Here is a 22,282-nt window from a genome sequence, read left to right on the forward strand (position 1 = left end):
ACATAAAACAAAAAGGATTATCCATAAAATAAAAACTTGATGGGGTGCCTGGGTGACTCAGTCAGTGAAGCGTCTGACTCTTGACTGACTGAGCCACCCAGGTGCCCCCAAACTTTTTATTATTTATTTCTGCATAACAAATTATCCCAATACTTAGTGGCTTAAAGCAATGCAGATTTACTATCTCACCAGTGTCTGTAGATCAGAAATCCAGGTCTGGCTTACCTGGATCCTGTCTCAGAGTCTCTCTCTTTCAAGGCTCCAATCAAAGTGTGGGCCAGGGCTGGGGGGCTCATCTGAAGGTGCAACTGGGGAAGAACCCATTCCAGGCACATGTGCTTTTGGGCAGAATTCAGTTCCCGGAGGGTTTCTTGTCTGAGGGTGTCAGACCCTAGCGGCTATTGGCCAGAGGCTGGCCTCAGTCTCTTCACACATGGGTCTCCAACACAGCTGCTTGCTTCCTCAAATTGTACATGCCAAGAAGGCAATTGAGTCTGCATTAGAGTCTAGCAAGGCAGACATGACAATCTTATGTTACATAATCCCAAAGTTCTATCCCATCACCGTTGCTGCCTTCTATTGGTTAGAGGCAAGTAAGACGTCCTGCCCAGTCTCAAGGACAGAAGATTACACAAGACCATGACTATCAAGAAACCGTGATCACTGGGGCCATCTTAATGTCTGTCCACCCCAGACTTTACCAAATTAAAAAGCTCTGCTCTTTGAAATACACTGTGAACCAAATGAAAAGACAAGCCACAGATTGAGAGGAAATATTTGTGAAACACCTGTCTGATACAGGATTTGTATCCTGACTGTAGAAAGAACACTTGAAACTCAACGATAAATAAACAGCCATTTGTTTTAAACAAAGGGTGAATAGTTACATTACCCAGAGTGAGAGAGCAGTAGATAAAGAAATGTTCAACATCACTGATCATTAAGAAAATTTCAACCACAGGGCACCTGGGTGGCTCAGTTTGTTAAGTGGCTGACTTCAGCTCAGGTCATGATCTCTCAGTTCATGGGTTTGAGCCCCGTGTCAGGCTCTGTGCTGACAGCTCAGAGCCTGGAGCCTGCTTCGGATTCTGTGTGTGTGTGTCTCTCTCTCTGCTCCCTCCCTCCATTCCTGTTCTGTCTCTCTCTCTCTCTCTCTCTCTCTCTCTCTCTCTCTCTCACACACACACACAAAAGTAAATAAACATTTAAAAAATCTTATTTTAGAAATATTTTTTTTAAAAGGAAATTTGAACTTTAGTTCCTCCACAAGGGGATATTGCTGCACTCATAGTATAGTATGGCTGATTTTTTTTTTTAAAAAACCAATTATAGAAAATTCCAGCAAGGATGTAGCACAGCTGAAATTCTCACATATTGATGATGGGAATGCAAAATGATGCAGCCGTTTTGAAAAGCAGTTTGGCAATTTATTTTTTTTTAATATTTTTTAAAATTCTATTGGGGGGGGGAGAGCTCCCATGAGCAGGGGAGAGGGGCAGAAGGAGAGAGGGAGAATCTTCATCGGGCTCCACACTCAGCATGGAGTCCAACGTGGGACTCAGTCCCACAACCCTGGGATCATGACCTGAGCTGAAATCAAGAGTCTGATGCTCAACCAACAGAGCCACCCAGGCACCCCTGGAAATTTCTATAAAGTTAAACACAGTTTTACATTCTATTCAGGAAAGGGTTAACTCAGCAGGCCTGGGCTGATCAAACGTTTCCTATTTCCAAGGTCTCTGGGACTGGCCCTTGGTCCAGCACTTGGGCGATGACTTCTGAGTCTTTGGAATGTCCTTCTTGAGGAGAGTGTATTTTCATGCTGTGACTGTGGACCACACCAGGTAGTTTACACCAATAATGTGATTCATGATGAACGCTCATTTTTGTGTGCCTGAGGCTTTGGCCAAATTGTATCAGTTTGACTTCTGGGAGACGGGGGTCTGAGAAGGTGAGGTCAGTCAAATGGGTGCCGCATGTCTACGTGACTGACCCCCAATAAAACTCCTGGACGTCCAGGCTTGGGTGAGCTTCCCTGGTTGGCAACACTTTGTACCACAGCATTGCTGCAAGAATTAAGCGCTCTCTGTGCGACTCTGCTGGAGAATCCACTGGGAGAGGACCACTGGAAGCCTGAGCCTAGTTCCCCCCAGACCCCACCCTATATCCGTTTTCTGTTGCTGATTTGAATCTATCTTTTGCTGTAATAAAATCTAACCATGAGTATAAGAGCTTTTCTGAATCCTGTGGGTCCTTCTAGTGACTCATCAAGCCTGAGGGTTGTTTGGGGGAGCACCAAGGTCTCGGGGACCATGGGATCCAGCTATTTCATACCTAGTTCAAAAACATGAAAATGTATCTTCTCACAAAAACCTATACGTGAGAATTTATAAGGGCCTTGGTGATGAAATTTTGTTAGATGCTTATTCATCTATTTTGAGAGACACAAGAGCAGGGGGAGGGGCAGAAAGAGAGGAAAAAGAGAATCCCGAGTAGGCTCCATGCTGTCAGTGCAGAGCCCCACGCGGGGCTTCATCTCATGAACTGTGAGACCATGACCTGAGCCAAAATCAAGAGTTGAATGCTCAACCGACTGAGCCACCCAGGCGCCCCAGTGATGAAATCTTTAAAAACTGGAAACAACCAATGAAAATGTCCTTCAGCTTGTGAATGGATGAACAAATTATGGTACAGCCATATAATGTAATACTACGCAGTGACAAAGAGGACCAAACTGGTGATCCACTCAACAACCTAGATGAAGTTCAAGAGCATTGTGCTGAGTGAAAGAAACCAGACTCAACAGGCTACATACTCAGTGATTCCATATACAGTATATGACTTTTTTTGCATAGGCAAAACTATAGGGACAGAGAACGCATCAGTGGTTGCCAGGAACTAAGGGTGGGAGGAGGGCTTGTCTACAAAGTGGCACACGGGGACTTTCTAAAATATTCTGTGTCTTCAGTGATTACATGCCTGCATGTGTTTGTCAAAACTCATCAAACCAGAGGTGCTTGGCTGGCTCAGTCAGTAGAGTCTATGACTCGATCTTGGGGTTATAAGTTCAAGTTCCTTATTGGGTGTAGAGATTACTTAAAATATCTTTTTTGGGGCACCTGGGTGGTTCGGTCAGTTAAGCATCCGACTTTGGCTCAGGTCACAATCTGATGGGTTATGGGTTCAAGCCCGGAATCTGGCTCTGTGCTGACAGCTCAGCCCTTCCCCTGTTCACACTCTCTCTCTCTCACTCAAAAATAAATAAAAACATGAAAAAAAATTTTTTTAATAAAATCTTGGAGCGCCTGGGTGGCTCAGTTGGTTGAGCATCCAACTTCGGCTCAGGTCATGATCTTACGGCTCGTGAGTTCAAGCCCCACATCGGGCTCTGGGCTGACAGCTCAGAGCCTGGAGCCTGCTTTGGATTCTGTGTGTGCCTCTCTCTCTGCCCTCCCCCACTCACTCTGTCTCTCTCTCTCTCTCAAAAATATATACACATTAAAAAGATTAACTAAAAATTAAAATCTTTTTTTAGATGTTTTTATTTATTTTTGAGAAAGAGAGCATTAATGGGGGAGGGACAAAGAGAGAGAGACAGAGGATCTGAAGCAGGCTCCGTGCTGACAGCAGTGAGCCCATGTGGGGCTCGAACCCATGAACCGTGAGATCATGACCTGAGCTGAAGTCAGACACTCAACCAATGGAGACACCCAGGTGCCCCAATTTTTTTGAAGCACCTGGGTATATCAGTCGGTTGAGCATCTGACTCTTGATTTCAGCTCAGGTCAAGATCTCACAGTTTGTGGTTTTGAGGCCAACATTGGGCTCCGAGAGGAGCCTGCTTGGGATTCTCTCTCTCTCTCTCTCTCTCTCTGCTCCTCCCCTGCTCATGCTCACTGTCTCTCTTTCAACATAATAAACTATTAAAAAGCCCTCATCAAATCAATTGCTAAAAAAGTGAATATTACTGTCTATAAATGATACAATAAACATGATTTTTAAAAAATAGAAAAAATGGAAATTTCAGGAAATCAAATAGCCTAGATATTAGTCAAGGGATTTTCTCCTGGCTCTTGGCTGTAATCAATATCTTGCATAACATTAGGTTATGACATTTATTTCAGTCTGCTTCTGAGACATTTTTCTTTTTCTTATGTTTTAGCAGATCTGCCCCTCTACACTTTTTTGACTTCTAAATTTAATTCACATAAAAGAATATATATAATATAAATGTAAGTTACGAAGCCCAATATTAAAATCGACTCCCTTGAACATACCTTCCAACTAGAGAATTAGAGCATTGGGGTGCCTGGTTAAGCGTCCGACTTCAGCTCAGGTCATGATCTAGCTGTTTGTGGGTTTGAGCCCCACGTCAGGGTCTGTGCTGACAGCTCAGAGCCTGGAGCCTGCTTCAGATTCTGTATCTCCCTCACTCTCTGCCCCTCCCCTGCTCACACTCTGTCTCTCTGTCTCTCTCTCAAAAATAAACAAAAATATTAAAAATTTTTTTAAAGAATTAGAACATTATCAACTTTGTAGTTGTCCTCCCAATCTTATCCCAGGTTGGCCCGCAGAGGTGCCCACTGGCCTGAACTGTATGCTTATCAGACACTTGCTCTGCTTTTCATAAACAGTTTTGCTAGACATGCAGGAGTCCTTCAATAACATACAGTTTAGTTCTCATGGTCTTGAGCTCTGTAAAAATGGCATCATAACATGTATTGATTATATCAGCTGGGATCGCTCCAGAAAACAAAAGTCTACTCTGTGGTTCCCATGAAGAGATTGCACTGAAGGAGCTATAAGATGTGGCCAAAATTGAGGGCACCAACAAAGGGTATTGGGGCTCCCAGGAACCAGGAGCAGTGGAGAGCCATTACCCCCTAGGTCTGATGGAGCAAGGAAGCAAGATCCGGGGAGAGCTGGGCCCACTGGATGAGGAGTTGTAGCTGTAGAAGTTATCACAGCCACTTCCAGAAGCACTGGAAGAAATACTCCATCTGCCCTGTGATGTCCTCCTGGCATTTCCCATTGGAAGAATCCAGCTGGAACCCCGCTGCCAAAAAAATCCCAATGCTACAATCCACAGGTGGAGCCTTTTGGGACGCAGGGCAGAGCAAAGGACACATGGTGATCTGGGTAGGTGGTTGGAAGCGAATAAAGGAAAACCCAACTATCTTTTTCAATGTTTTTTCACTCAGTACAGGACTGTGTCTTAGGTTCATCCCTGTTGTAAGGGCTGTGGTTCATTCATTTCTTTTTTTTTTTTTTTTTTAATTTTTTTTCAACGTTTATTTATTTTTGAGACAGAGAGAGACAGAGCATGAACGGGGGAGGGGCAGAGAGAGAGGGAGACACAGAATCGGAAACAGGCTCCAGGCTCCGAGCCATCAGCCCAGAGCCCGACGCGGGGCTCGAACTCCCGGACCGCGAGATCGTGACCTGGCTGAAGTCGGACGCTTAACCGACTGCGCCACCCAGGCGCCCCCATTCATTTCTTTTTAATATCTATTTTTCAGAGAGAGAGAGAGAGAGAGAACTAGGGGGAGGGGTAGAGAGTGAAACGGAGGATGCAAAGTGGGCTCCGTGCTAACAGATGCAGGCCTCGAACTCATGAGCCATGAGGTCATGAACTGAGCCAAAGTCGGGCACTCCACCGACAAAGCCACCCAGGCGCCCCGCAGTTCATTCATGTTTAAGTACTGTTTCATATGTCGCTGGGTGGATAGGTATATCCATTCATTAGTCCATTCTCTCGTGGATGGACGTCTGTTTCTAGTTTTTACTGCTATGAACGAGGAATGTTACTGTGAAGATGTCTGTGATGGGGGGGAGGGGAGGGCTTTGCCTGCAACCAAGAATTTCATCAAAGCGGGAAGTATCGTGTGCTTTTTATTAGCTTTCCTGGGGCAGAAGTGACCCCGTCAGGCCACCTCACCTCACTTCAGATGGCTTTCATTAGCAGAGCCACTGTTTCTGCTTTTCATTATGGTCGAATATACACAACACAAAATTTACCATCCTAACCGTTTGGGGTGTACAATTCAGCGGCATTAAGTGCGTTCACAGGCAACTGTGCGATTAAAATCTATGAAGCTGAACGGCTAGTTGCATAATGTTTAAACCGAGGCTTCTCCCACAAATTTTACATACATGCTATGTTCCTTTTGTTACAATTTCTTTTCTCGTTTATGAGAAAGGCACACAGTTCGTGGCGGAATGTACTTGAGGGTGACGGTACAAGTTTGGGGGCTAATAAATCTTCCTTAACAGATTTTTAATTTTTTTCAAATATTTTTTAAAATTTATTTTGAGATAGAGAAAGAGAGCATGAGTGGGGGGAGGGCAGAGAGAGAGGGAGAGAGAGAGAATCCCAAGCAGGCTCTGTGTGGTCACCACAGAGCGCGATGGGGGGCTTGAACTCACGAACCATGAGATCATGACCCAAGCTGAAGTCAGATGCCTAACCGACTGAGCCACCCGGGTGCCCCAATAGATTTTAATTTTTGAGAGCAGTTTTCAGTTCACAGCGAAATTAAGAAGAAGTAACGAATGGGGCGCCTGGGTGGCTCAGTCGGTTGAGCGTCCGACTTCAGCTCAGGTCACGATCTCACAGTTCGTGAGTTTGAGCCCCGCGTCAGACTCTGGGCTGACGGCTCAGTGCCTGGAGCCTGCTTCCGATTCTGTGTCTCCCTCTCTCTCTGCCCCTTCCCCATTCATGCTCTGTCTCTCTCTGTCTCAAAAATAAATAAACATTAAAAAAAAATTAAAAAAAAAAGAAGTAACAAAGATTTCCCACATCCTCCCTGCCCCCACCTCCCACAAACCTCTCCCGCTATCAGCATTCTCCACCAGAGTGGTACATGTTACAGTACGTGAATGTACGTGGACACATCATTATCACCCAAAGTCCATAGTTGACATTGAGAGTCTTCCTTGGTGTTATACAATCTGTGGGTTTGGACAAAAACATAATGACATATATTATCCATCAGTATGGTTCATACGGAGTAGTTTCACCGCCGTAAAAAATCCTCTGTGCTCTGCCTGTTCATCCCTCCTTCCTCCACAAGAGTATAAGCTTTTATTCTTATGTTAATATTGAAGGTGTGGTGAATGTAAAAGAGGTCTTAGGTCAATGAAACAGGGTTTGGTGAAGTTAATTTTTTTAAGTTTATTTATTTATTTTGAGAGAGAGAGAGAGAGAGCATAGGGGAGGGGCAGAGAGAGAGAAGGAGAGAGAGAACCCCAAGCAGGCTCCATGCTGTTAGTGCGAGCCTAACGTGAGGCTTGATCTCATGAACCGTGAGATCATGACCTGAGCCGAAATCAGGAGTCGGACACTTAACCGACTGAGCCATCCAGGCGCCCCTCTACATTTTAATTTAATAGGTGCTGCTGAATTCCTCAGTCGATTCTTCAAATGTCTAGAATGGATAGGTCAGCAGCATACTATACCACTGCAGTCATTCTCGAGGCCCCTGGAGATCTGAAAGCATGTTTGGGCAGGTGTTCCTAAAATATGTTATTTAGGTCCCGTCTCTCCTAAATCTGCTTGAATAACCAGCGCACAAATCTTTCACTTAATTCACTTAACACATATCTGTTGAGTGTCTATTATGTGCTGGTGCTGTTCTAACCTCAGAGGATAAAAAAGGTTGAGAAGCAACGTTCCTTCTAGTCAGGAGTTGGGTATTCTTGCTGCTGTGAGCTTAGAATATTCCGGACAGTGCCTCAACCGTGACAGGGACTCAACACGTGTATGTTCATGCTTGTCTGGCTTTGGACAAGATAACCGTTCTTGGTTTGCTAATTGAAACAAATAGTTTTCAACTATTTGAACTATTTCAAATATATTTTCAAACAAGAGCCCAATTTTTACCTTTCTTATTTTTTTTGTAAGTTTATTTATTTTCAGAGAGAGACAGCACAAGCAGGAGAGGGCCAGCGAGAGAGGGAGAGAATCCCAAACAGGCTCTGTGCTGACAGCACAGAGCCTGAGGCAGGACTCGAGACCACGAAGCCATGAGATCACGACCTGAGCCGAAACCAAGAGTCAGATGCTTAACGAACTGAGCCACCCGGGCGCCCCCAGATTTTTACCTTTCTAACAATATACTATCTCCAATTTGGTCCATAATTACAGAGACTCAGAAACTCAAAATTGTATCATGTTTATCCAAAAGAAATGAAAATATGTCCACACACACACACACACAAACCTAACAACACCTTTGTATCAGATTGTTCATTGCAGCTTTATTCATAATAGCCAAAAAGTAGGAACATCCCAGCTGCCCATCAACAGGAGAATGGATAACCAAGTCATGGCGTATTCATGCACTGGATTCCTACTCAGTAATAACAATGGGCAACTGACACTTGCAATAGCATGGATGAATCTCAAAAACATTATTCAGAGTGAAAGAAGCCTGACTCAAGACCCTTGCTCTGAATCATCACACAATTCCATTTATATGAAGCTCTAGAATAGGCACAACTAAGCCCCGGGGGGAAAAGGTAAAGCTCCAGGTGGGGGTAAGGACGGGGTGAAAGGGGCATTGCCGAAGGCACCTCCGGGGTGATGACGATTCTCTATATCGTCACGGAGGTTGGTTTTCACAGGTGTAGCTCATCAAACAGTACACTCCAGATTTGTAAATTTCATCAGATGCAAATTTTACCTCAAAAGGAAACAAATAGAACCGCAAACAAATATTGAGCTCTGACCATTAACGGGCATGCTGAAGTATTGGGGGGAGGAGGGTGTACTGATGTCTGCAGCTTTCTCTGAAATAAATGAAAAAAGTAGGACGAATTGATGGGTGGATGGAAGAGTGGGAAGAGGACAGAATGGACAGAGTGGAGCAAATTTAGTGAAAACAGAAATTGTAGGATCTGGGGGGTGGGGGGGTTTCAGTGTTCTCTATAAGATTTTTCAGCTCTTTGTGTATATTTGAAACTCTCATGATAAAATGTTGGGACAAAAACTGTGCCACAAACTGGAGAAGCTTGACTGATGGTTCGCCGGAAGGCTGAAATGTAGCCAAGTAACGCTGAGTTCAAATTCTAGCCATGCAGCCTTCTGACTGGTCACTCAGTATGTGTTTTCGGCAGTTTTCTCAGTATAATGTGGAGAAGATTCTTTACTTTTTGTAAGGTTTTCTGAGAATCGAATTTAGGTAATATACTAAAAGAATGTGAAAGACAAGGCAGGTGAACAATGAACAGGAGCTTTTCTATCGTTATGGGCGACTATAACGTACAGACTTCACAAAAGATAGCCCTCAGGTACCTGGCTGGAGCATGAGATTCTTGATCTTAGGGTTGTGAATTCAAGCCCCCCAGGGGGTGTAGAGATTACTTTAAAAAATAAAATAAAACTGAGGCGCCTGAGTGGCTCAGTCGGTTGAGCGTCCAACTTCGGCTCAGGTCATGATCTCACAGTTTATGGGTTCAGGCCCCGCATCGGGCTCTGTGCTGACAGCTCAGAGTCTGGGGCCTGCTTGGGATTCTGTGTCTCATTCTCTCTCTGCCCCTCCCCCACGTGTGCTCTGTCTCTCTCTGTCTCTCAAAAATAAATTAAAATGTAAAATAAATTAATCAATCAATAAATAAAACTTAAGAAAAAAAAAAAAAGATAGCCCTCAAGGTAGACTAGAAACACCTAAGGAGGCTTCCTGGAAGAGGGGTGATTTTAAAAGAGTAGAATTCAGGCAGAGCAAATCTAGGGCATTCCTGAGAAAAGGCAGAGAAACAAGAATGAGCATGTTTGGCAAGATCGGTGAGGAGAGAAGTCCTGTGTTTTGTTTTTTCGAGATAAGTTAAAATATCTGCCTATGTGAACCTCCAGACAAAGGGAGACTTGTTGAAAAATCTAACATGGCCCGACGACGCCTTTTAGGGGCAGGATCTTTAAATACCAAAATGAAGACCATTTTCAGTTCTGTTGTTTCAGAGCAGAGTTTTACCGTCTCCTGCTTTGCAACTTTCTTGAAACAAGATTCCATTCTCTTTATCCTCCGCCCGCCCAAAGATGCCCTGATAAAGCATACCTGGAAGGAGCTGCAGCTTTCAGTGAGTCCTCTCTTTACTGGGCCCCAGACGCCCCCAGGCCAATCTCATCCTGAAAGTGCAGACTAAAAAAATTCAAGAGGAATGGAGCACTGAGAGGTGGTGCCATTCAAATGCCCCCCGAATCCGAGCACCCCGCCTCCACCGCACCCCCAAGGCGCAAATCATGGCGATTCCCGGCATGACTATTGCTATGGCCTCCTGGGTGTGTCTCTCTCTTCCGCTCTTGTCCTGCGGAGTAGGCAGAATAATGGCCCCCAAAGTGTCCACGCCTGAATCTTCAGAACCTGTGGACATGTTACTTGGCAAAATGGATCTGGCAGATGGGATTCAGTTAAGGACTCTGAAGTGGAGAGAGTATCCTGGAACAGCCGGGTGGGCCCAATGTCCTTATAAGAGGGAGGTGGGTGGGCATCCAAGGCAGAGAAAGAGGTGTGGGGACAGAAACATAGGACAGGTGACGCAGTTGTTGAAGGGGGTGGTGCACAAACCCAGGAATGCAGATGGCCTCTCCAAGGTGGAAAAGGCAAGGAGATGGAGTGTTTCCTAGAGCCTCCAGAAAGAACACAAAAGGAAGGCTAGACATTGACTTCAGCCCAGTGAGTTCATCTTGGACTTCTGACCTCCAGAATAATGGCCCCCAAATGAAGATAATAAAACTGTGCTGTCCTAAGCCCCCAGAGTTGTGGTAATTTATTCCAGCAGCTAGAGTTAGCTTTTAAAAAGGTAAACCAGAGCACACTGATGCCCTGTTGAAAATCTCCAGTGCCCCATCAAATCCAGGATAAAATCCAAACTCTGTTTATAATCTGGTTCCCACCTACGTCTTCCTCCTTGGTCCCTACTTCTCCCCATAGCCTTGATTACTCTGCCTCCCTTCCTTGACTAAACTCAACTTATTTCTACCACAGGGCCTTTGCACTTGTCATTTCCTCTGATCAGAACGCTCTTCCCAAAGGCTTTTGCGTAACTGGTTCCTTTTTCTCTTTATGTCTGAAATGACATTGCTCCAAAGCAACATTCCCTAAACACCCTATCCGAAACAATACTGCTCCATTTTCTAGCTTCTTATCCTTCTTTAGTTTTCTTTGTAACATGACTTTCTGAAATTATATCATATACATATTGTGTCTCTTGCTTGCCTCCACAGTAGAATGGAACCTCCAAGGGAGCATGGAATTTGCCTGTTCACACTTTAGTATTTCTAGCACGTTCAGCCAGGCACATGGGCCGTCCTAGTACATACATGTTGAGTGAATGAGTAAACAGACTCTCCCTTCCTGGTCCTACAGCATTGTCTTACCAGTGACCCTCTCACTGATACATCAGTTTGCGTGCAACACGAGGCAAGAGTTGGTCAAGCATTTTGGATCGCTGATTATTTTATTTCCTGTGCTTCCTAGCAGAGCTGGGAAAAAAATCAGCGAAAAGTCCCGCCAGTCATGAACTAAGTGAAAAAGGACCTCAATTCAAAAGTATCTCCCCCGCAGTACACAGCTGGAGATCTTTTTCTTTTTTCACGATCTTTGGAGAGTCAAATGCCTCCCCTCACTCTCAACCATGTCAAGCCCTTTCCCTCCTTTAGATCAATCTAAATGGAAGCTGTGGTTTTTTGTGCAAGAGGCTTTTTCTGGGGGGTGGGGGGGAATTCAGGCAAGGTTGGAAGAGAGAGGGTGAGCGCAGGACTGTGAGAGATCAGAATGGACTCTTGTCAAGTGGTCCTGCTCCCCTTGAATGCTCCCCAACTCGTCATCTACAACATGTTTACGGACACTTGAAGACATCTTTCTAGACCTTTCATCCCAAAGGAACTGTGACAGAGCTGAGAGTTGATTGTCCAAATGCAAAGGCAGGTAGGTGGCCCATTGCGGTTTAATTACAAACCATTTTATTTTATTTATTTTTTTTTTCAACGTTTTTTATTTATTTTTGGGACAGAGAGAGACAGAGCATGAACGGGGGAGGGGCAGAGAGAGAGGGAGACACAGAATGGGAAACAGGCTCCAGGCTCTGAGCCATCAGCCCAGAGCCCGACGCGGGGCTCGAACTCACGGACCGCGAGATCGTGACCTGGCTGAAGTCGGACGCTTAACCGACTGCGCCACCCAGGCGCCCTACAAACCATTTTAAAGGACACCGATCCTCTCACCTGCCAAGGCATGGGTTATCAAGAGTTGCCTGTGAGATCTTTTCCAGAAACTTCCTCAATGTATCAGTAATGAGTGCTACATCACCAGCAACGCAGTCTCCTGTTCTGAGCCGGGTGTCCCCGTCTCCTCAACCTCACTAGTCTGATTCTTGGCATTGTAGGGTGGGGTAGGGCTGGAGGGTGAAAATACCCCAGAGAAGGCCCAAAGCTCCAGTTTAGGTCAGGACCTCCAGATTCCATGAGCAATGTGTCCAATTTGCCCTCAAACGGAAACCCCAGTCTCTTGACCATTTAAAAAAAAAAAAATGTTTATTTATCTATTTAGAGAGAGAGACAGAGAGACAGAGAGAGACAGAGGGAGAGTAGGGGAAGGGATGAACAGAGAAAGAAGTAAAGAGTCTCAAGCAGGCTCTGTACTTACAACATAGAGCCCATCTCGGGGCTCAAAGTCACAAACTATGAGATCATGACCTGAACTGAGATCAAGAGTCGGACGCTTAACTGACTGAGCCACCCAGGTGGCCCATCTTGTCCTTTTTTTTGAGAATCTTTAGCTCAGCTCTAAACTGAAAAATCCTGGCCTGGATTTCTTTTTCTCTCTTTGGTTTCAAATTTATTTTACAAGATTATTATATACTTATTTAACACATTCAGATCAAAAGACATGAAAAACTTAAATTCCCTCGCTAACCGTTGCTTCTCTCGTCGCTGGATCTCACTCCCTTGGGAGGGCCACGGCTAACACTTTCCAAGTGCCCTTATCGCATGCTCACCAAATACATCAGGGCAATGCAACTATGTTTTGTGTGGCGTTCTGCAACTGGCATTTATTCCTCACCCTCATATTCTGGACCGTCTTCCATGTCAACCCATACAAGTCTATTGTCTTTTTAGCTAAGTGCTATTTGCTGTTCTGTGATAAGGATCAACGATGATGTACTATAATCTACCATAGGACATGTAGATGCTGTCACAAATTATAATACAGGGAATGTCCTTGTACATAGATGCTTCCGCAATTGTAATTTTCTTATGAGTAGATTCTTACAAATTAAATTATTAGGTCAAAGGAGGTATTTAAAAAAAATTTGTTTAATGTTTATTTATTTTTGAGAGAGAGACAGAGACAGTGTGAGCAGGGGAGGGGCAGAGAGGGAGGGAGACACAGAACCCGAAACAGGCTCCAGGCTCTGGGCTGTCAGCACAGAGCCCGACGTGGGGCTCGAACTCATGAGCAGTGAGATCATGACCTGAGCCGAAGTTGGAGGCTCAACTGACGAGCCACCCAGCTGCCACCCCCCCCAAATTTTTCTAATGTTAAGGTCAAAGGAAGTATTGATCAGGGTTCCCCAGGGAAAAAAAGAATAGGATGTGTGTTTTTTTTTTATTTTTTTAATTTTTTTTTTTTCAACGTTTATTTATTTTTGGGACAGAGAGAGACAGAGCATGAACGGGGGAGGGGCAGAGAGAGAGGGAGACACAGAATCGGAAACAGGCTCCAGGCTCTGAGCCATCAGCCCAGAGCCCGACGCGGGGCTCGAACTCACAGACCGCGAGATCGTGACCTGGCTGAAGTCGGACGCTTAACCGACTGCGCCACCCAGGCGCCCCAGGATGTGTGTTTTATATATATTTTTGTTTGTTTGTTTAAGAAATTGACTCACATGATTTATGGAGGCTGGTAAGTCCAAAACCTGCAGTTCAAGTCTGAAAGCCATCTGCTGCAGAATTCCCTCTTGCTCAGGAAAGGTCAGTCTTTTTGTTGTATCCAGGTCTTCAACTGATTGGATGAGGCCCACCCACATTATGGAGGACAAGCTGTTTTACTCCAAGACTATACATTTAAATGTTCATCTTATCCCAAACACATTCACAGAAACATCTAGAATAAAGTTTGACGATATATCTGATCATCAAGGACCAGCAACATTAGTATACAAAATTAAGCATCACAAAGGATATGTTCGTTTAAGTTTTTGATAAGTATACCAAATTGCCCTCTAAAAAGGTCATTTCCTTTTTTTTTTTTTTAAGACTTTATTTTTAAGTAATCTCTACACCCAATGTGGAGCCTGAACTGATAACCCTGAGATCAAGAGTTGCATGCTTGACTGACTGAACCAGCCAGGCGCCCCTAAAAAGGTCATTTCCAATTTACATATCCACCCAGTAAATGTATGGGCATGCTCTTTAACTCACATCCTTACCAACAGGAAATATCATTCCTTTAAATTTTTACCAATCCAATAGGCGGAAATGATATCTCTGTTGTTTTTATTTGCACTTCTAATGCATTTAGACCTTTTTTTTTTTTTTAACATTGTTTTTTGAGACACAGAGAGAGACAGAGTGCGAGCAGGGAAGGAGCAGAGAGAGAGATGGAGACACAGAATCCAAAGCAGGCTCCAGGCTCTGAGCTGTCAGCACAGAGTCTGACGCGGGGCTTGAACTCACTCAGGAAAGGCGAGACCGTGACCTGAGCCGAAGTCGGACGCTTAACCAAGTGAGCCACCCAGGTGCCCCTGGAACTATTTTTAAGAAAATAACAAATGTTGGTAAAAGTATGGCGAAATTGGAACCCCAGTGCATTGCTGCTGGTGATGTAAAATGGTGCCGCCATGACCATTCCTCAAAAAAGTGGAAACGGCATGACCATTCCTCAAAAAAAGTAAGCATAAAATGATCCTTATGACCCACCAATTCCACTGTTGGGTATATGCCTAAAAGAATTGAAAGCAGGGACATAAACAGATGTTTTCATACTCGTGTTCAAAGCCGCGCTGTTCACAAAACAGACCAAAGACGGGAGCAACCCAAGGGTCCATCTATACGCGCGATGGAATATTACTCAGCCTTAAAAAAGGAAGGCAATTCTGACACACCCTACGACATGGATGAAGTCTGGAGACATGCTAAGCACAATCAACCAATCACAAAAGGACAGATACCGTCTGAGTCCACTTAGATGACGTCTCTAGAGGAGTCTGGTCCATAAAGATGACGGGTAGGACCGTGGGAGTCAGGGGCCGAGCAGAGAGCAGAATGCGGGGGGTGTCAGTGTATAATGGCGACAGAGTTCCAGTTTAGGAAGATGAATACGTTCTAGAGGCGGATGGTGGGGGTGGTTGCACAATGAGAATGTACTGAACTCCACTGACCCGGACACTTAAAATGGTTGAAATGATCAATTTTATGTTTATTTTACCACACACACAAAAAACTGTTTTCAAAATTTGTATTTATTCTGAATTGTCTCTTCATACTATTTCCTCCTATTTCTTTTTTTTAATGTTTATTTATTTTGAGAAAGAGAGAGAATCCCAGGTTCGATTTGGGGCTCAAATCCATGAACTGTGAGACCATGACCTGAGCCAAAAATCAAGAGTCAGACACTTAACTGAGCCACTCAGGTGTCCCCAAAGATCTTATTTTTAATAATCTCTACACCCCACATGGGGCTCAAACTCCCAACCCCAAGATCAAGAGTTGCACGCTCTGCCGACTGAGCCAGCCGCGGGCCCCTCTGGTGGTCTTTAAAATCACTTTCCGGGGCGCCTGGGTGGCGCAGTCGGTTAAGCGTCCGACTTCAGCCAGGTCACGATCTCGCGGTCCGGGAGTTCGAGCCCCGCGTCGGGCTCTGGGCTGATGGCTCGGAGCCTGGAGCCTGCTTCCGATTCTGTGTCTCCCTCTCTCTGCCCCTCCCCCGTTCATGCTCTGTCTCTCTCTGTCCCAAAAATAAATAAACGTGGAAAAAAAAATTTTTTTTAAATCACTTTCCAATTCCTGATGAAAATCCCACTGGCATCCTGATCGGAATTGCATAACTTTTTTTAGGTAAAAAGAACCGACCCCTTTACATACTGACTCTTGTCAGGAAGATTGTTTTTTCATTTATTTAGACCTTTTATGTCCTCCAGTCCAGTCTTACATTTTCCTTCTCGGAGAAAAATGCTAATTTTTTAAATGTTTATTTATTTTTGAGAGAGAGACACAGAGACAGGGACAGAGTGTGAATGGGGGAGGGGCAGAGAGAGAGGGAGACTCAGAATCCGAAGCAGGCTCAGGCTCCAATCTCTCAGCACAGAGCCCGAGGCGGGGCTCGAACTCACAAACCGTGAGATCATGACCTGAGCCGAAATCGGATGCTTAGCCAACTGAGCCACCCAAATGCCCCAGAAAAATGCTAATTTTTGAGGCTGACCAAGACCCATTTTGAGTCCCAGAAATTCGGAAGGCCGTGCTGTCTTGCCACATACCCAGGATCCATTTATCCTGATTTCTGGGAAACCACTTTATTCATATGAGCTCAATTAAATTAGTTTAACGTTTAGTTTCCTTTGGTTTCAAAGATCAATGAGATAAGTAGAGTGAAGCAAAAAGTGAGACATTATGCGACAACAGTTCAGACTCCTTCCAATATATATAAATATATATTTATATATATTTATATACTTTTATATATTATATATTTTTATGTTTTATATATTATATGTATTTTATATATAGTATATATATTTACATATACTATATAATTTATATATAATATATATATATATATTTTTTTTTTTTTTGCAAAACCCCAAATCAGCACTGGTGGAAGCGATCCTCCTGCACATTTGAATATGCAGCCACATCCTTACACAGACACATCCAAGCATGCAAGCCTCTTAACGTTTCCTCTGAGTCATGCGTAACACATTAGCGTATTTAAATTTTTTCGTAAATAACTTGAATTTACCATCAGCCTTTATGCATTGTTCAACTCGTATTTTCCGTGGGCAACATCAAGGGCTTTCAGAGGCAAAATTTAATATTAACACAATTGGGTTATGAATTAAGCCTGCACTGCAGAGGTAGTAGTCCTGGCAGTTCGGGGGGTGAGGAAAGTCTGGTGGAGGTAATGCTGTGTCCTACTAAGGTAACACAGCCGGACGGTATGAGAAGGAGTTGGCAAGGTTCATGCTCAACTTGAAGTCAGTTGGGGCACCTGGGTGTCCGACTTCGGCTCAGGTCATGATCTAGCGTGAGTTTGAGCCCCGCGTCGGGCTCTGTGCTGACAGCTTGGAGCCTGGATCCTGCTTCAGATTCTGTGTCTCCCTCTCTCTCTGACCCTCCCCTGTTCATGCTCTGTCTCTCTCTGTCTCAAAATTAAGCATTAAAAAATTAAAAAAAAAAAAGAGTCAGTTAAATCCGAGGTTTTTTGTTTTTTTTAAATCCCATCTGGTAATTTCTTTTATGTTTTTATTATTTATTTTTGAGAGAGAGAGAATGCAAGTGCGGAAGGGACAGAGACAGAGGGGGACAGAGGATCCAAAGCAGGCTCCGTGCTGAGAACAGAGAGCCTGATGCGGGGCTCGAACCCCTGAACCGTGAGATCATGACCTGGGCCGAAGTCGGACGCCTAACCGAATGAGCCACCCAGGCGCCCCAAATCCGAGGTATTTTCTAAGGTTTTACTCTACAACCTATATTGTTGGAAAAGGGGGAAAGTGCACCAGGAATTTAGTTACCCTAAGCTGGGACAATCACTGAAAGGAAGAGCATCGGACATTTATTGGACACTGTGCACTAGCCGTTGGTTTAGCCCCTCAGGACCCTCTGAGAAAGTCATGATTGGCTCTTCAGTTAAGTCCTATTCCCTGACTTTCACCCCTTCCGTTGTGGGGCCACATTCCTCCGCAGGAAGAACACAGTAAGATGGGAACAGCGGCCCCTGCGACCGTCCCTAACGCAGGTCTGTATTCGCACCGCATAGGGAGTATGTTTCCTCCCTATGCTGTGTTTCCCTTCTCCCCAGTGCCCATCATTAATCACATCATTTTACATTTCCGTGCCCTCAGGAAACTTCAAAACACCCACTTGCTTTTTAAAATCAATTTGGAATCAGCATTTGGAAGGGAATACTTTGATTCGAAAGACAGAACTAGCCACACTGGATTAAAAAATAGTAGCTTCTTGTTCAAGTGAATCTGCATCCAACCTTGACAAAATGTGTAAAACTTCAAAAATAAATGAACTATTTCTTTTGAACAATTTTTAAAATATTTATTTTTGAGAGAGAGAGAGAGCAAGCAGGGGAGGGGGAGAGAGGGAGACAGAGCATCAAAGCAGGCTCCAGGCTCCTAGCTGTCAGCACAGAGCCTGACTCAGGGCTCAAACTCACCAGCTCAGCCGTGAGATCATGACCTGAGCAGAGGTGGGACCCTTAACTGAGCTGAGCAGAGGTGGGACCCTTAACTGAGCCACCAGGCACCCCATTACCTGTGTTTTATTTTTTTAATGTGGCTGCTAGAAAATTAGAAGGGACAGCTTTCCCCCACATTTCCACTGGATTTCCCTTTAAGTCTTTTTTTTTTTTTTTTTTTTTTTAAAGAGAGAGAGAGAGACAGTGTGAGCGGAGGAGCAGAGAAGGAGACACAGCATTGGAAGCAGGCTCCAGGCTCTGAGCTGTCAGCACACAGCCCGATGCGGGGCTCGAACTCAGGAACCATGAGATCATGCCCTGAGCCGAAGTCGGACGCTCAACCGACTCAGCCACCCAGGGCCCCTGAACAATTTTTATTAGAAATGTCATTATATGCTTTCTGTGCATCTTGTTTTCCTGTTTATAGATAGTATTTATGGACAAGATTGGCAATGGTTTGATGGCTACTGGACACGGTTAACTGGTGTGTGGGGTTCAGTATACTGTACTGATTTCGAGCACAGGCAAAGTTATCACTAAGGGAAAAAGACTCCACTTGTAACGACCAAATTATGGCATAGTCACACGAACCATTAAGCAAGTGCTAAAACATTTTACAAATAAATTCTAACCTATCTAAAATAATTACTTTTGGCTTCTGGGATTAAATGATTTTACTTTACTTTCAAGGTAACTTTTTTTTTTTTTAATATCCCAACTTTTCATGATGTAAAACCCAGCTACTTTCCATCATCTATTTGATTCATCATCTACCTAAGCCTAATGTTTTAAAACTTCCAACCGTCTTAAAATTAAATATTTTTGCTGCAAACTCATGTAACACCATTGCCAGGCAGATGTACCTCTAGGACCTGTAAGGATCAAGAGAAATTATCCATATTTTGGTTTTACAATGCTTATTTAATGGGAAAAAACCATCTAAATGTCTGACAAATTATATTCTAGAAATAAAATCCTATGCAGTGCTTACAAATGCTATGCAAGTATATTTATTAACATAGGGACAAGTTCACAGTATAAGAAAGATTACAGAATAGGATGTATAATGACATCATTTAAATCTGAGAAAAATGCATTTTAAAATACTGGTTTAGAGGGGAGCCTGGGTGGCTCAGTCAGTTAAGCGTCTGACTGGCTCAGGTCACCATCTCCAGGTCTGTGGGATCAAGCCCTGCGTCAGGGTCTATGCTGACAGCTCAGAGCCTGGATCCTGCATCTCCCTCGCTCTCTGCCCGTCCCCCACTCATGTTCTCTCTCTCTCTCTCAAAAATAAACATAAAAAAAACCATTAGGGGTGCCTGGGTGGCTCAGTCGGTTAAGCGGCCGACTTCAGCTCCGGTCATGATCTCACGGTTCTTGAGTTCGAGCCCCATTTGCTACTATTAGCACAGAGCCTGCTTGGGATTCTCTCTCTCCTCTCTCTGCCCCTCCCCTGCTCGAGCGCTCTCTCAAAACTAAGTAACACAGAATAAAATAGATGCCTAGTAAATGAATTATGGGTGCTTTTGGCTTTTGTCTGCATTTGAGTTTTCCCCCAGTATGACTCACCTGCGTACTTCAATCACACACATATATACATACCTTCCTCCGTGTACCAGCCTACTCTCCCTAATTTTTGTCCCCATGCCCACATTTTTGCACACTCTCCCCTGACGGTGCTACAACAGACCATCTTTTCTCTGGGGCCTCCATGATTGGCAGGTCGTCATACGAGGCACCAAGTTCTAGGAGTCAGTCTTCTGATTAACCCACATTTGAAAGGTCAAACTGAACCTCTAACAAGCCAAGGGAACGAAGTGTTCTTACTGGTTTTGCTAGTTAACAAATTGAAACCGGATTTGTTTGCATTATTAAAAAGCTATCTTCCCTGTCCTTTCAGGATGTCTGAATTGACATCCATTCAAGCATTCTTATCTTTCAGTTCTTTTTGCTCACAACTACTTGTTTAGAGGAAGAGATAACTTTTTGTAGGTGCCGATTCTAGAAAATATGCCTTGGGTGCCTGCCTCGGTTGGCAGAGGATGTAACTTTTGGTCGTGAGTTCAAGCATCATGTCGGGCTACAGAGAGAACTTAAAAATTTAAGATGCCTCAAAGTAGCTTGCTTTTTCATAAAATAAGGTGGGGGTTCATTTGTTCAGAAAAGGATGCTCAAGGCAGGTAGGATCTAGTACTCCCAATCTAACTTTCTACAAGAAGATAATCTTAGATAAATCTTCCTGCAAGAAGTAAAAACAAAACTCTCTTATACTAGTAAATCTCTTTATTAGCAAGGAGTCCACAGGGAAACCTGTGACTGTAAATAATGATCAGTTCCTAGGGGTGGTGAGCGTTAGGTCGTACAAGATGGGTCGTAGGGTTAAAATTCTAGTTTTCTTCCCATTGGTTTTTAGAGATGTTTATTTTTGAGAGGAAGACTGTGAGCAGGGGAGGGGCAGAGAGAGAGGGAGACACAGAATCTGAAGCAGGCTCCAGGTTCTGAGCTGTGAGCACAGAGCCTGATGTGGGGCTCGAACTCACAAGTGGGGAGATTGTGACCTGAAGGCAGATGTTTAACCCACAGAGCCACCCAGGCAGGTGCCTGGAGACCACTTTTAACTGCTATGAATAGACAGGTGCTAGTGAAATTCTGGTACAATAAAATTCTATCAAGTACCCTGCACAGGGAGACAATGTTTTCAGTTCAGTGCTTAAATTTACATACCCAAACCCTGTGCTATCTATACTTAGAAACTACAGGCAACTCTGTTTATCCTGCCTCCAGGCCCTCCGTGGAGTAAGGACCACAGAGAACTGGGGAACATGGCTCCCAGGCCCTGCCCCCTCCCCAGGGGTTACTACAGCCCTCCTGTGGGCGCCCCTTCATCCCAGGTCAACATCCTCTTTCCACGGATGTTCCGTAGTTCCAACGAAGGGGCCGCACTTCCCCACTCCCTGTGAAGTTGCTCAAAATAGCCACTCCCGGGGGATAGTCTTAGCAGAGGTGTAAGCCCTTGGGGACTCCTGTTTCCAGCGCATTCTTGCCCCCCAGTATTCACTCCAGAGCAAACTAACATGTCAAGTGTTGAGAGGTTTAAACGGTTTCCAGGTCTCCCCTTGTTCAGTGGTAACCCTGGCCTGGTGCTTTCTCTGGCCGTGTTTGCATTTGCCGATTCGGCGCAGGTCTCCAATACTACCTCTTGAAGACCATTTACACGGCAGAGCAGAAATACGATATATGTGAGAGCAAATCTCAGAATAATATGCAAACACAAACCACAGTAGATGCAGTTCTAGCTTACTCAGTACTTACAAGCTCACTTCATATGAAGAACAAAGACTTACGTTTCGTTTGCCTCAGAGGACGCTGGACCATTTGCTCACTATTAAATCAATTTAGGCCAAAGTATCTTCAAAGAACACTGTACATGTTCAAGTATTACAAAAAAAAATTAAATACTCCACTTTCAAATTTTAAGAAAACTCTGCAAGAACAAATGTGGAAATTCTTGTAATAAAATATAAGCCAGGACTTAATTTATGTGCTTCAAGAAATTCTTTCATAATTGAGTTTTTATTCGTTGTTCTGAGGATCAGTACAGACAATTCAATTTGTACATAATTCTTAATGTACGTACCGAAAACCTAAAAAAACCATGTAGCTGTGGTTCTTTTCTCAAAGTTATTCCAGTGACCTTCCAGCTTAAAATTTGGAGGCAAATTTCCCTTAACAGTATATCAAGTACCGGTATCTTCAAATGTTGATATGCTGTTACACTGTTAAGTCCCATTAACTCACAATTTAATGTCATATACGCTACATACTCAAATTTTCAATCTCGCACAGCACATTAACAAAGTTACTAGGAAACTGGA

This window comes from Lynx canadensis, chromosome C2, assembly GCF_007474595.2.
Source record: "Lynx canadensis isolate LIC74 chromosome C2, mLynCan4.pri.v2, whole genome shotgun sequence".
Taxonomy (NCBI): Eukaryota; Metazoa; Chordata; class Mammalia; order Carnivora; family Felidae; genus Lynx; species Lynx canadensis.